The following is a 16,812-nucleotide window of genomic DNA, read 5'->3' as shown; positions in this document are numbered from 1 at the left end:
ACAACAGCAACAAAAACCAACCCAATTAAAAAGCGGGCAAAGGACTTTAAGACATTTCTCCAAAGGAGATATTCAAATGGCCAACAAGTACATGAAAGGTGTTCAACATCACTAATCATGAGGGAAATGCAAATCAAAACCACAGTGATACCACCTCACACACAGTAGGATGGCTATTATCCAAAAAAAAAAAAAGGAAATAACAAGTATTGGTGAGGATGTGAGGAAGTTGAAACCCTTAAAAACTGTTCATGGGAATGTAAAATGATGCAGCTGCTATGGAAAACATTATGGCAGTTGCTCAAAAAATTAAAAACAGAACTACCATGTGACCTAGCAATCCCACTTCTGGGTATATATATCCAAAAGAATTCAAAGCAGAGCCTCAAAGAGATATGTGTATGTCCATGTTCATAGCAGCATTTTTCACAATAGCCAAAATTGTGATAGAAGCAACCAAGTGGATAAACAAAAGGTGGTATATATATATATATATATATATATATATTAGCCTTAAAAGGGAAGAACATCCAGTCACATGCTATGACATGTATAAACCTGAGGAGACTGTGCTAAGTGAAATAACCCAGTCACAAAAGGACAAAATGCTGTCTGATTCCCTTTACATGAGGTATTTAGAGTGGTCAAATTCATAGAGATAGAAAATAGAATGGTGGTTGACCAGCGGCTGGGGGGAGGGGAAGATGGGAGTTACAGTTTAATGGGTATGGAGTTTTAGTTTTACAAGATGAAAAACATTCTGGAGATGGATGGTGGCGATGGTAGCACAAAAACATGAATGTTTTTAATGCCTCTGAACTGTACACTTAAAAATGGTTACGATGTTAAATTTTATGTTATGTGTATTTTACCACAATTTAAAGAATGAGAAAAAGCAGAGGAATGAGAAGCACAAAATTCAGGATAGTGTTTACTTTTAGTTGTGGAAGGATGTGGATGGGAATGGAGCCAAATAGTTATTGCCAATATTCTAGCTGGGTGGTGGATTCTTGGGAGTTCATTACAGAAATGCATACATAAACAAATCAAAGTAAACAAAATGAAAGTGACCATGCATGGATTATACAATGACAGTGTGTTCTTGTCTAAGAATTATAATCTAAATACATGCATTTGAGGTCCAAAAAGTAAAAATCATTTTTAAAATGCACTTTAATCAAAAAGAAGAGACTATAAATCAGTCTTGATTTACTATTGTAATATTTTTGCAGTCTTTATATATATATGTGCGTGTGTATATACATACATATAATTGTGCTAAAATTGGAAAATGGAACACTCTCTTTTGTAACTTTATTTTTCACCTAACGATAAATTGATAACATATTTGTATGTCATTAAATATTCTTTAAGAGTGTTTAAAATATAGTCATAAAATTCCATTGTATGGATACACCATAGTTTATTTAAGTAAATGACTACTGTTAGAATTTAAATTGCTCCTATAATTTTCCTATTAGTAACACACTGGGTTTAATCTCGTGGTAGCTTAATCTTTGTACCTGTTTTTGTTGTTTGTTTTGTTTTTTGTTTTTGGCTGCACCCCACGGCTTGTGGGATTTTAGTTCCCTGACCAGGGATTGAACCTGGGCCACCGCAGTGAAAGCACTGAGTCCTAGCCACTGGACCACGGGGGAATTCCCTTTGTACCTGTTCTTTCCTCTGGGGAAATTCATGGACATGGAATGGTTGAGGCAAAGATATAGGAAAAAAGTTAAGGCCTTTGATATAAAAAAATTCCTATGATCCTCAGGAAAGGTTTACCAAGGCTCATTCCCACCAAGAAAATACACAAACAATACACAAGTCCATTTTCTCATATCCTCATCAACTATGAGCTTTATGCCTTTAAATCCTTCCTAAAAAACTTTTTTTCCGTGATGTTTTAATTTGCATTTCCTTGATTACAACTGAGATTGAATATTAAGATGTTTCCATAGTTTAAAAAATTAACTGGTTTTTAATTGAAAAAGCAAGTCATGTATATGGTAAAAATATCAAACAGCATAAAAAGATACACTATGAAATAAGTCTCCTTCCCACCCTGGAGCCCCAGTCCCCCCGAGGCAGCCACCATGATCAGTTTCTTGTTTCTCCTTCCAAAAATATTATGTACATAAGCAAGCACACATGCAAGAAGAAAAGCATTTATGTCCATATATAATTCTCCATTTTAAAACCCATGAGAACATGTTTTTAGAGTGAAATACAAACTCCCTGACCTGCTTACGGCTCAGACCTCATCTGTACAGCTTTCCCCACCAGTCATCACTCTCCGACGGCAGTGGCCATCTTTGTGGCCCTTGGCATCCTAAGCCCTTTCCTGTCTTGGGGCCTTTTTTCTTGTGCCCTGTTGCCTCAACTCAGATAGCACCTCTAGAGAAGTCTTCCCTGACCACCTGTTCTAAAGCAGCCCCACTGCACCCAGTCTCTCACTGTCACATCTCTTTCTTGAGTTTCCTTCATAGCATTTAGCACTAATGGAAATGATCTCACTTCTGGGTTGTTTTATTTGTTCATTGCCTCTCTTCTCTACCAGGATGCAAGCTTAATGACAGCTTGGATCTGAGCTGTTCTGTTTACCTCTATTTCTCCATTACCTGGGACAGTTCTCGGCATAGAGCAAGTCCTCGATTAATATTTGCTGAATGAGTGGTTGTTGAGCACACTGTACTCTACTGTGCTGCTTTTACTTAAGCAAGTAAGAGAGTTCAATATTGCAGGCAAACACACCTATATATGTTATGTATATATATGCTTCATTCTTTTTTATGGTTGTGTAGTATTGCTTTGAATTGATATTTCAGTTTATTGAGCCAGTCCCCCATTGATGGACTGTTTGGGTGTTTCTAGTATTTTGCTATTTGCTCACATATATATTATTTCACATATATAGGAATATATTCATAGAAATAGTTCTATTCCTAGACATTGAACTGCTGAGTAATAAGGTATGTGTGTGTATGGTTTATTTTATTTTGCTGAGGTATAATTGACATTATATTAGTTTCAGGTATACAACATAATGATTCAATATTTGTACGTATTACAAAATGATCACCACAATAAGTCTAATTAGCATTTTACCACACATAGTTACAGAATATTTTTTCTTGTGATGAGAACTTTTAAGATCTATATGTTTGTAGTTTTAATAGCATTGTCAAGTGTCCTTTCAAAAAAGTTGCACCAATTCACACACATATTTTCCCCAGAAATGTATGAGTGTCTCTTTATCTGTTATAGCCAAATTTGTATTATCAAATGTCCTGATCTTTAACAAACTGGGGGAAAATATGGATGAAAGCAAAAATCGGCTTTCATAGAATATATAAATATAAACTGCTCATAAAACATGTTAAATATTAAAAAAATAAAATAAAGTTCAAAAAAATGATTAAAAAACCATGTTATAAGATGCTGAACCCCACTCAGTGTTTTTATTTGCATATCTTTAATGAGGTTGAGCATCTTTTAACATGTTCACAAGCGATTTATAAATCTAGAACAATGTTTCCCCCACCCCTTTTTTCATGTCATTGGCATGTCAGTGCAGAAATTCTAAAATTCAAAGAGCCAAATTTATCAGTCTTTTCTTTTATGGCTGAGACTTTAGGTTTTGTTTAGAAAACCTATCCCACACTGAAATTATTAGACTTTTTTCTATGTTTTCTTCTGGTGTTTCTACAGTATTAAACAAATTTTATCTTTATTGGTATTCAATTGTCCTGATACCATTTATCAACCTGTCTGTCTCTTCTCTGCTAAGTTGTAATGGCACCTTTATCATATACTGGTGTTTTATATGTCCACCTACACCCTCACCATGGGATTGTGGAGTCACACATGAATGTATAAAGTTGCCTTCCTTGAGATTTTATTTTTGGTAAGCCTAAGAATCTTGAGGCATATGCTATGTGGAGGGAAAATAGGCAAGTCCCTTTGAGAGTACCAAGAAAGGAATATTTCTCAAAACTATGAAGAGGACAGAAATCTGGGGCTCTTGATGGGTGCAGGGGGCACTTTTCACCCTCTATCTCAAGGACATCAGGAAGATGGCAAGGCCTAAGGGTGTTAGAGCTTGGAAAATTTACAACCTTATAAACTGAGACTGCTAAACCAGATAGAATGAAAATAAATGGATTTAACATTCAATTCAGGACATTTTAAAATACAGAAAAATAAATGTAAAAAAAAAACAAAAACGGGGCTTCCCTGGTGGCTCAGTGGTTGAGAATCCACCTGCCAATGCAGGGGACACAGGTTCGAGCCCTGGTCCGGGAAGATCCCACATGGGATCTAAGCCCATGCGCCACAACTACTGAGCCTGCGCTCTAGAACCCGTAAACCACAACTACTGAGTCCACGTGCCGCAGCTACTGAAGCCTGTGCGCCTAGAGCCCATGCTCCACAACAAGAGAAACCACCACAATAAGAAGGCCGCGCACTGCGACGAAGAGTAGCCCCCGCTCGCCACAACTAAAAAAAGCCCGCGCGCAGCAATGAAGACCCAATGCAGCCAAAAATAAGCAAATAAAATAAATAAGTTAAAAACAAAAACAAAAGGAAGGAATTTGTAAAGCTAAAAAGATAAAATAATGAATTAGAAAACAGGAAAATGATAGAACTAATAAATATATTCAAAGAATGATTTTTGGAGAGAAAAAATTAAAAACTGGTAAATAAGGATGAAGAAAAAAATGGTAAAGCATACTCATAGCAAGATACTGTACTAGGATATTAACAAATAATTTTTGTCTTTTTCATTTATTCTGGGCTGAGAGAGGTAAATTAAAGTCTCCCATTTCTATTGTATTTCTAATACGCACACATACACACACACCTGTGCATACACACACATTTTTTTAATGACATTTCCCCTTCATGCACCATTTCCACTCCCATTGCAGCTCTACTCTTCCCCCACCCTCGTCCCCTGGTGCCCACTAATGTATTTAACTATGTGTCCTTGGTTATGCATGTCTCGTCAAATGACATACAAGTGTTATGGTCTGAATTGTGTTCCCACCAAAGTTCCTACATTGAAGTCCTAACCCCTAGAACCTCAGAATGAGCAGTATTTGGAGGTCAGGTCTTTAAAGAGGTAATTAAGTTAAAACAAGGTCTTTTAGGATTGGCCTTAATCCAATATGACTGGTGTCCTTTTAAGAAGAGAAAATTTGGACACAGATATGTATGTGGACAGAGAAAAGAACATGTGAAGATACAGGGAGAAGACTGCCATCTAGAAGTTAAGGAAAGAGGCCTCAGAAGAAACCAACCCTGCTGACACCTTGATCTCAGACTTCTAGCTTCAGAACTGTGAGGAAATAAATGTCTGTTGTTTAAGCTACCCCATCTATGGTATTTTATTATGGCATCCCAGCAAACTAAGACATCCAGTGTTGGAGTATGTATGTGTTTGTTTTTTAAATTTACATATATCTTAGATATAGACTCAGTTTGTTTCTTTTTTCCCCCTTAGTGCAATTTCTAAAAATATTTTCTTTTTGCTTACCATATTTTCTACAGTGTATATTGATTTTTTTTGTTTTTTGTTACTGTGGTAAAATATATATAACATAAAATTTACCATCTTAACCTTTTTTTTTTTTCTGCGGTACGCGAGCCTCTCACTGTTGTGGCCTCTCCCGTTGCGGAGCACAGGCTCCGGACGCGCAGGCTCAGCGGCCATGGCTCACGGGCACAGACGCTCCGCGGCATGTGGGATCTTCCCGGACCGGGGCATGAACCCCTGTCCCCTGCATAGGCAGGCGGACTCTCAACCACTGCGCCACCAGGGAAGACCTTAACCATTTTTAAGTGTACAATTCAGTAGCATTAAATACATTCACATTGCTGTGACTCATCCGTCTCCAGAACTCTTTCATTTTCCCAGACTGAAACTTTATACCCATTAAACAACAACTTCCTCTTCCTCCCTTCCCCCAGCCACTGGCAACCACAATTCTATTTTCTGTCTCTATGAGTTTGACTATAGGCACGCTCAGAGATATTGCATGTTCAGTTCCAGACCACCACAATAAAACGAATAGCGCAGTAAAGTGAGTCACATGATTTTTTTTGGTTTTCCAGTGCCTATAAAAGTTATGTTTACAAGATATTAAGTGTGCAATAGTTTGATGTCTAAAAAAACCCAATGGACTTACCTTAATTAAAAAATACTTTATTGCTAAAAAAAGCTAACCATCATCTGAGCCTTCAGCAAGTCCTAATCTTTTTTGCTGGTGGAGGGTCTTGCCTCATTGTTAATGGCTGCTGACTGGTCAGGGTGGTGGCTGCTGACTGGTCAGGGTGGTGGCTGCTGAAGGCTGGGTGGCTGTGACAACTTCTAAAAGAAGACAGCAGTGAAGTTTGCTGCGTTGATTGACTCTCCCTTTCACAAATGTTTTCCCTGTAGCAGGCAATGCTTTGGATAGCATTTACCCACAGTAGAACTTTTTTCAAAATTGGAGTCAATCCTCTCAAGCCCTGCTGCTGCTTTATCAACTAAGTTTATGTAATATTCTAAATCTTTTGTTGTCATTTCAACAATCTTCACAGCATCTTCACCAGGAGTAGATTCTATATCAGGAAACCACTTTCTTTATTCATCCATAAAAAGTAGCTCCTCATCTGTTAAAGTTTTATCAAGAGGTTGCAGCAATTCAGTCACATCTTCAGGCTCCACTTCTAATTCTAGTTTTCTTGCTATTTCCACTATATCTTCAGTTACTTCCTCCACTGAAGTTTTGAATTCAAAGTCATCCATGAGGGCTGGAATCAACTTCTTCCAAACTCCTGCCTGTTAATATTTTGACCTTTTCCCATGAATCATGAATAAAGGCATCGAGAATGGGGAATCCTTTCCAGAAGGTTTTCAATTAACTTTGCACAGAACCAATCAGAGGAATCACCCTCTATGGCAGCTATAACCTTATGAAATATGTTTCTTAATAACAAGCCTTGAAAATCAAAATTACTCGTTGATCCACGGGCTGCAGAATGGATGCTGTGTTAGCAGGATGAAAACAACACTAATCTCATTGTACATCTCCAACACAGCTCTTGGATGACCAGATGCATTGTCAATGAGCAGTAATATTTTGAAAAGAATCTTTTTTTTTCTAAGCAGTAGTTCTCAAAAGTGGGCTTAAAATATTCAGTACACCATGTTGGAAACAGATATGCTGTCATCCAGGCTTTCCTGTTCCATTTATAACACAGGCAGAGTAGATTTAGCATAATTCTTAAGTTCCTAGGATTTATGTAATGGTAAATGAGCACTGGCTTCAACTTAAAGTCACCAGCTGCATTAGCCCTTAACAAGAGTCAGCCTGTCTTTTGAAACTTTGAAACCAGGCCTTGACTTCTCTCTAGCTACAAATGTCCTAGATGGTATCTTCTTCCAGTATAAGGCTGTTTCATGTACACTGAGAATCTGTTGTTTAGTGTAACCACCTTCATTAATGATCTTAGCCAGATCTTCTGGGTAACTTGCTGCAGCTTCTACATCAGCACTTGCTGCTTCACCTTTTATGTTACGGAGATGCCTCTTTCTCTAAACCTCATGAACTAACCTCTTCTAGGTTCAAATTTCTTTGCAGCTTCCTCACCTCTCTCAGCCTTCAGAGAATTGAAGAGAGTTAGGGCCTTGCTCTGGATTAGACTTTGGCCTAAGGGAATGTTGTGACTGGTTTGATCTTCTATCCAGACCACTCAAATTTTCTCCATATCAGCAATAAGGCTGTTTCCCTTTCTTATTATTCATTTGTTCACTAGAGTAGCCCTTTTAATTTCCTTCAAGAACTTTTCCTTTGAATTCACAATTTGGCTAACTATTTGGTGCAAGAGTCCTAGCTTTCACCCTGTCTCAGCTTCGACATGCCTTCCTCACTAAGCTTAATTTCTAGCTTTTGATTCAAAGTGAGAGATGTGGGACTCTTCCTTTCACTTGAACACTTAGGGTCATTGTAGGGTTATTAACTGACTTAATTTCAATATTGTTGTATGTCAGGGAATATGGAGGCCTGAGGAGAGAGAGAGATGGGGAACGGCCAGTCGGATGAGCTGTTCCCACCAACATAACATTTATTAAGTTCTCTGTCTTACATGGGCATGGTTCATGGCACCCCAAAACAATTACAATAGTAATATCAAAGATCACAGATCACCATAATAAATAAAATAATAATGGAAAAGTTTGAAATATTGTGAGAATTACCAAAATATGACACAGAGACAGGAAGTGAGCAAATGCTGTTGGAAAAATGGTGCCAATAGACTTGCTTGATGCAGGGTTGCCACAAACCTTCAATTGGTAAAAAAAAACCAATAAAGTGAAGTGCAAAATGAGGTATGCCTGTACTCTAGGCACCTCATATAAGTGGAATCATGTAATATTTGTCCTGTGTTTGGCTTATTTCACTTAGCATAGTGTCTTCAAGGTTTATCCATGTTGTAGCATGTGTCAGCATTTCCTTCCTTTGTAAGGCTGAATAAATACTCTATTGTATGTAAATACCACAATTGGTTTATTCATTCATCCACTGATGAACGTTTGGGTTGTTTCTACCTTTTTGCTCTTGTGAATAATGTGCTATGAACATGGGTGTGTAAATACCTCTTTAAGATCCTGTTTCAATTCTTTTGGTTAAATACTCAGAAGTAGAATTGCTGGATCATACAGTAGTACTATTTTTAGTTTTTGGAGGAACTTCCATACTGTTTTCCACAGAGGCTGCGCCATTTTGCATTCCCACCAGCAATGCACAAAGGCCCCAATTCCTCTACATTCTTGCCAACATTGGTTAATTCTGTTTTTGTTTTTATATAATAGCCATCCTAATGGGTGTGAAGTGGGATCTCATTGTGCTTTTAATTTGCCTTTCCTCCTATAGCTTTTAATTTTTGAATTTTAATCCTACTTTATTTGACATATTAACATTACCTTCATTTAGTTTCTTTGTGGATTGTAACATTTAGCACTATGAAGTTCCCTTTCTAAATATCTGATTTAGGGACTTCCCGGGTATTGCAGTGGTTAAGAATCTGCCTGCCAATGCAGGGGACACGGGTTCGATCCCTGGTCTGGGAAGATCCCACACGCCGAGGAGCAACTAAGCCTGTGCGCCACAGCTACTGAGCCTGCTGTGCTCTAGAGCCCGCGAGCCACCAACTACTGAGCCCGTGCATCACAGCTACTGAGCCCACGTGCTGCAACTACTGAAGCCCCTGCGCCTAGAGCCTGTGCTCCACAACAAGAGAAGCCCACGCACCGCAAAGAAGAGGAGCCCCGGCTCGCAGCAACTAGAGAAAGCCCATGCGCGGCAATGAAGACCCAACTATTAAAAAAAAAAAAAAATTAAAATATATGTGATTTAATGCCTTTTCTGTTAAGTTCAACCTTGTCCATTATTAATATTAAAAGTGTGCCTCTTCCATTTTGGTTTGCATATTTCTACTCGGTCTTTGCCAAGTCCTTTTGCATTTATTTTTCTGGCCCACTTTGTTTCAGAGAATTTTTGTATGTGATTGTATTAGCTTGGGTTCCTCAAAAGGCAGAGCCAGAGACAAAAGTCTTCCTTGCCATTACTTAGTGAGGGAGTGCAATCCCAGGGAAGCCAGAGGAAAGAGCTGAGGAGCAGGGAAGGAGGGAGAGCAAATCTAAGGGTGCATTACTCAACTGGTCACCACTTGGAATTAAGAAGGAGTGCTTGTCTGGTCTTATGGGCCCATCTTCCAAGAAGCCCTTTCTTTCTTTCCTTTTTTTTTTTTTTTTTGGGCCAAGCGGCATGTGGGATCTTAGTTCCCCAACCAGGGATCGAACCTCTGCCCCCTGCATTGGAAGGGCAGAGTCTTAACCACTGGACCACCAGGGAAATCCTCCAAGAAGCCCTTTTTTTTTTTTTTGCGGTACAAGGGCCTCTCACCGCTGTGGCCTCTCCCATTGCAGAGCACAGGCTCCGGACACGCAGGCTCAGCGGCCATGGCTCACGGGCCTAGCCGCTCCGCGGCATGTGGGATCTTCCCGAACCAGGGCACGAACCCACGTCCCCTGCATTGGCAGGAGGACTCTCAACCACTGCGCCACCAGGGAAGCCCCAAGAAGCCCTTTTCACTATATTTCATCACAGTCTGAACAGGGAGAGAAAGGAGGAAGAATTTATCTGCAGCTTCTGTCCCCCATTGGTCAAAGGTTCTCTCCACAGGTGTTCACTCCTCTGCACTTAGGGTTGTACAAGCCCTGGTGCCCAGAGGGCCCTGGTGTCTCGTGCTTCAGCCTCAATAAGGATGCCCCAGGGCAAGAAGGGGAGACAAGTGACACAATGACATCTGAGGCACTGTTGGGTTGTACCCACATGAAGTGAGTTGAAGCACACACGGTTTGTCATTACAGCAACAGCTAGGACAGAACAAGTGGCCAAAGGCCCCAGAGACAGGTGGGGCGAAAGGTCCAGCGCAAGCACCATCACTCAGATCTGCTTCAGCTGCCCCCACCCAACCTGACTGCTGTACTACAACATGGGACCTCCATTTTTGCGAGAAAAAGATTCCTTAGTCTCAGGATTCCCTTCAAGGTGGTGGCCAGCCACACATCTCTGAAAAGACTTTTATTTGAGAGTCTAGTTCCAGGGTAGTACCTACTTATCTACTCCCATCAACCCCACGGGGCATCTCAAAGATACCAGTGGCCCTGTCCTTCCTCAGTGCCTCTGGGACTTCCTGCCCCTAGTCAGATGGTGGGTTCTCAGGTCTTACATAGTAAATCCCTCTTACATTCCACTCTCCCTGAGCCTTGTGATCACTTTCTCAACATTGTGTCAAGGAGGTTCTGGCATCTCTACCTCACTGTCATGTACAAGTTTCATAGCCATCTCCACACACAGTTGAGACCAGCTCCAGGCATCCTTGCTAGAATATTGAAGGTCACGTCTCAGGTGAATGCCCCATGTCAATACATTCTCTCCAACTGAGCCTTATGTTCCACTCCCCCCTGTCCCCAGTCGATCACCTCAGATTCACTGCCATGTGGCTTCCCTTTGTTCCAGGTGGCACGTGTTGACCAGGTCCTGCAATGCCTTGGGTGTGTAAGCTGAGCCTCTGAGAGGAGGGACTATACCCCCCTGCTCAGGTTGTGGTGAGTCCTGATTCTGATTATGGGCCTGGAGGCAATGAGTGGTGAAGGACGCAGATCTTAAGAAAAGCAAATGACATTTTGCAAGGCATCTGCTTCCGGTGAGGTCTTTGCACTGTCTCCACATTAGGGGAGGGGCTGCTTCTGCTGGCCAGGAGAGTTTAGGGGAATTTGTGGTTTAGGGGATCAAGGTTTTCATGCTCATCCGCCCAATGTCCCCATCCCAGGGTCCCATGCTATTTGGAGCAGGGCCCTGAGTTTGACAGGAGATTATCAAACCTGCACATTCAGCCTCCTTTGGCAGCTCGGTCACCCTTACAATCAGCTGCTGAGCCTGACTTTTAGCAGTTTGCCCTGAAGCTGCAGAAGATGAGAGTCTCTTTAAAAACTGCCATAAAACTCCCAGTGGCTTTCATGTATCTTAAGTTGGCTGTTAGCTACTCTAAGCCTATCATTTTCTTTTCTGCAAGGTTTCTTATGCTGTTACTAAAAGCTAGCCTACTCTACATTTCTTATAATTATCATTGCCCCCATACAATCAAATGCTACGTTCCATTTTCCAGCTCAATTTCACCTTCTGCCTGCACCTCCCCCCAATTAACCACAGATGAAAACCTTAGTCATTCTGATGCCACTTCATGCCAAGAGTTATCACCACCCACTTACCACTAGCAATAGTGTCCCTACTGCTGTCAGAACAATATAGGTAATCCAATTTCACAATCCTATCCTGAAAGTCTTCTTTTGAGGACCACCCTTGGGAACAATTATCTTTGGGGGCAAGTGGTACAGTGTGCCCTTGAGATGAGGTGTGGGGGATTGTTTCTGCGTGAAGTCAGTTGGAGCCCAAGAGGAGGTGGGTCACTACAGAGAGGCTAGGACAGGATAGGTCAAAGGCACTGGAGGCCAAGAGACTCAGATATGGCATTATGAGATGTTTGCTACAAAGGCACATCACAGATTTTCTTTCCAAACTAGATTTACCCCATTTGCATGTATTGATGTAATGTGATGGATAGGTTTAGTTCTCATTCTGGCATCATGTTTTATGTTATGCTTTCTCTCTTGAGTGCTTCCTTTGTTTTGCAATCTTTTGCTCTGTGGTGTGTATGTGTGTTTTCTTCAGGCTATTTCACTGCATTGGTGGCAATTTAGCACACTATTTCTTCTGAAACCACCAAACTTTATCAGGACAAGATGTGTCAGATATGCTAAGATATGATCTGATGCATAAAAGCTAAGAGTCCACATGCATGCCTGCTCCTGGTTTTTTTTACTGTTATGTATCCGTGCCTGACAGAAATCCTGATAAATTCTATTTTGCTTTCCACCAAAAGAGAAAAAAAGGTTGGTGTGTTTATAATTACGTGCACAACTTTAGTGAGAACACTCCTGAAACTGCTTCCATTTTGACTAGGCTTTTTTTTTTTTTTTGGTCGTGTGGCATGCAGGATCTTAGTTCCCCAACCAGAGACTGAACCCAGGCCCCTGGCAGTAAAAGCATGGAGTCCTCACCACTGGACCGCCAGGGAATTCCCTTGACTAGAGTTAATGAGAACCAAATCCTCTGCTTACAGTTTTACCTGTCTGGTAAGCGGAAGAATTTTCTTCATAATGGCTTCCAGCTCCTTAGTTTCACACCTTGTTTCTCCTACACTCCCCACACAGTCCAGGCACTGGGCACTGCAGGGCACATTTCTCCTGTGATGTGACCCCTTGCCATGCTCTTCTGTGTCACCCACTTTGTGCCCTACAACAGATAAGCCATCACAGAGGGTGGTTGGGCACTCCAACACCAGGATGGCTGGCGAAAACTGAATTATAGGCGGGAAGGACTATAGACCACATAAATCTATTCTGCGAGACCCAAACTAAATGTATCTCTTGTCAACTTTCCTTCGCTCAGGTTCATTCCAACATCATCTAACATGAGGCAAAGGAGAATTTGGGCAAAATAAGATAGTGGTCTTAACTGACTGCATCAGAACTGTCTTACCTATAAAAATTTTACAAAACCAAATGCCCACATGAACACATTGTTAGGGAACTTCAACCCCATCCTTAAAAGGGACCATGGGGCTTCCCTGGTGGCGCAGTGGTTGAGAGTCCGCCTGCCGATGCAGGGGACATGGGTTCGTGCCCCGGTCCGGGAGGATCCCACGTGCCGCAGAGCGGCTGGGCCCGTGAGCCATGGCCACTGAGCCTGCGCGTCCGGAGCCTGTGCCCCGCAACGAGAGAGGCCACAACAGTGAGAGGCCCGCGTACCACAAAAAACAAACAAACAAACAAACAAAACAAAGGGACCATGAAACTGAGGAAGCTTTAACTGTCTCCATGTTGTACCTCATGGTTTATAATTTAATGTAGAGACATCAATAATCCGCAAATAGGTGTAAGAAAGCGCAACAAAGTTCTGTTTTTTTCCCCATGATGATTGATGCTTTTTTAGGAAACAAATATCAAAACCTTAAAAAAAAAAGTTTTCATGTTCTTTTTAGTTGCCTGTCTTGCTGGTGCCTGGTTGGCCAATTGTGCTGATGGGGTGAAGTCACAGAGCCCAATAAGCAGATTACTCTTTTTAAGAAAGGATTTACAGCAGTGCAGTCTGATAGAACTTTCTGCAATGATGGAAAGGTTCTTCTCGGCACTGTCTAAACTGGTAGCCACTGGCCACATGTTGCTAGCTTTCGAGCTCTTGAAACGTGGCCAGTGAGACTTTAGAACTGAACTTTAAATTTTATTTAGGTTTAATTAATTAAAATTTAAATTTCAATAGCCACATATGGCTAGTGACTGCAATTAAAGAAAGTGAAGATTTGGAGCCATTTGAGGGAGAAGATGACACAGAATGAGGAAGGAGGAGCGGGGCGTGCTGGCCATGAGGCTGTGACCGGCCTGGGGAGTATTTTGGCTTGTTTTTGTTGTTGTTTTTTAATAAATTTATTTACTAATTTATTTTTGGCTGCATTGGGTCTTCACTGCTGCGCGCGGGCTTTTTCTAGTTGCAGTGAGTGGGGGCTACTCTTCGTTGTGGTGCACGGGCTTCTCAGTGCGGTGGCTACTCTTGCTGCAGAGCACAGGCTCTAGGCACGTGGGCTTCAGTAGTTGTGGCACGTGGGCTCAGTAAATGTGGCTTGCAGGCTCTAGAGCACAGGCTCAGTAGTTGTGGCGCACGGGCTTAGCTGCTCCGCGGCACGTGGGATCTTCCTGGACCAGGGCTCGAACCCTTGTCCCCTGCATTGGCAGGCAGATTCTTAACCACTGTGCCACCAGGGAAGTCCCAAAAAGCTGTACGTTTTTAATGTATACAACTTGATGAGTTTGGAGATAAGTACACACCCATGAAACCATCACTACAATCTATGCTGTAAACAAATTTATCATTTCCAAAAGTTTCTTCAAGCCTTCTTTTTTTTTTAATACTTCATTTCTTTGGTTGCTCTAGATCTTAGTTATGGCAGGTGGGCTCTTTAGTTGCAGCAGGTGAACTCTTAGTTGTGGCATGTGGGATCTAGTTCCCTGACCAGGGATCAAACCCGGTCCCCCTGCACTGGAAGTGCAGAGTCTTAAACACTGAGCCACCAGGGAAGTCCCAAGCCTTCTTTCTTTCTTTCTTGTTCTTCTTCTTCGTATTTTTTTTTTTTTTGGCGGTACGCGGGCCTCTCACATGGTCGGACGCGCAGGCTCAGCGGCCATGGCTCACGCGCCCAGCCGCTCCACGGCATGCGGGATCCTCCCGGACCAGGGCATGAACCTGTGCCCCCTGCATCGGCAGGCGGACTCTCAACCAATGCGCCACCAGGGAAGCCCTCTTTATTATTATTTGTGTGTGTGTGTGTGTGTGTGTGTGTGTGTAAGAACACTTAACATAAGAACTGTCCTCTTAGTAAATATTTAAATATATAATACAATATTGTTAGCTACAGGTACTCTACTATACAGATGTCTAGGTCTTATTCATCTTGTACACCTGAAACTGTGCCCTTTGACTACTACCTGTGCATTTCTCACTCCCCCCAGCCCCTAGCAGCCATTCTACTCTCTGCTTCTATGAGTTTGACCATTTTGGATTCCTCATGTAAATGAGATCATGCAGTATTTGTCTTTTTGTGTCTGGCTTCTTTCACTTCCAGGTTCATCCATGTTGTTGCAGATTGGCAGGGTTTCCTTCCTTTTTTAAGCCTGAATAATATTCCATTGTATGCATATACCACATTTTCTTTTTCCATTCATCCACTGATGGACATTTAGTTTGCTTCTAGTCTTGACTATTGTGAAAGGACCATGGGAGTGCAGATATCCCTTTGACATCCTGATTTCAATTCCCTTGGACATATACCCAGAAGTGAAATTGCTGGATCATTTGGTGGTTCTATTTTTAATTTCTTGAGAAACTTCCATAGTCTTTTTCATAGCGGCTGTACTAATTTACAGTCCCATCAATGCTGCACAAGGGTTCCCTTTTCTCCATATCCCTGCTAACACTTACCTTTTGTTTTTTTGATAATAGTCATTCTAACAGGTGTGAGGTTTTCCCTGATGATTAGTGATGCTGAGCAGCTTTTCATATACCTGTTCGTCATCTGTATGTCTTCTGTACGTCCATTCAGTTCCTTTGCCCATTTTTTTTATCGTGTGTGTGTGTGTGTGTGTATGTGTTTTTTTTTTTTCTTTTTCTTTTTCTATTTCTATTGAGTTATGAGAGTTCCTTATATCAGCCTGGGGAATTTTGAAGAGACAGAGCCAAAGGAAAGTTCTGCCCAGAGGGTCTCCTACATCCTTCCTTCTTGGAATTTAGGGAGCAGCCAGGTAGGCCAGATAGGGGTGGGGCTGACTAATCCATTAGGCACAATGCCTAAGGCACAGGAAAATATATTAATTTCTTTTAAAATCAGAAGAAAAAAAAGAATTTTTAGGCCAAAGAAAATGTCTTAATATATATTAATATATTCATCTTTATGTCAACCCAGTCATAAAATATAATTTAAGCAGTTTTTTTATGGAGGAGGGAGCCCTTGAAAACAAAAATGCCAAAAATGCACAAAAGTCATAATGTGTGGGTGGAGGGGGTGCGTCTTCTACCACTAACAGCTCAGCTTGGGCCCCCAGGTATCTAACCTGGCCACCTCCCCTTTGAAGTCTCCCCCAGAGGCTACACTTTGACTCCATGAATGGGCCCACCTGCCCCAGGGCTTGCCACAAAGGAGTCAAACAAGAGAACCAAGGCTCTCAACAATCCCGGGGTCAAAACAGATCCCTGCACCCGGGCTTGGGAAATGCATCCTTAGTTACATACTTGGGCACAGGGCAGTAGGGAGCTGGGAAGGGGTCCAAGAACTGTGCGGGAAGACGGCGAGGGGCAATGCTCCTTTCTAGAGTGAGTTTATTAAATCCTTACAACCCCTCTGATACTGACCCCGTTTTACAGAGGAGGAAGCACGGGCTCAGAGAGGTTGAGGAACTTGCCCAAGCTCACACAGCTGGGATTCCAACCTTGTTAGACCGTAGATCTTGACACCCAAGACCAGGCTCCTTCGTTACAGATCCCTGGAACCCCTCCCTCCCACTGTGCGCGACCTCGCGCGCGGGCATAAAGAGCAGGTCTGTACTTAGCACCCCGCCGTCCCTGAGGGCTGTTCCCTTTTTCCCATTCC

This window comes from Lipotes vexillifer, unplaced genomic scaffold (assembly GCF_000442215.2).
Source record: "Lipotes vexillifer unplaced genomic scaffold, Lipotes_vexillifer_v1.1 scaffold412, whole genome shotgun sequence".
In the NCBI taxonomy this organism is placed as follows: Eukaryota; Metazoa; Chordata; class Mammalia; order Artiodactyla; family Lipotidae; genus Lipotes; species Lipotes vexillifer.
Note: the sequence above shows the minus strand (reverse complement) of the source record.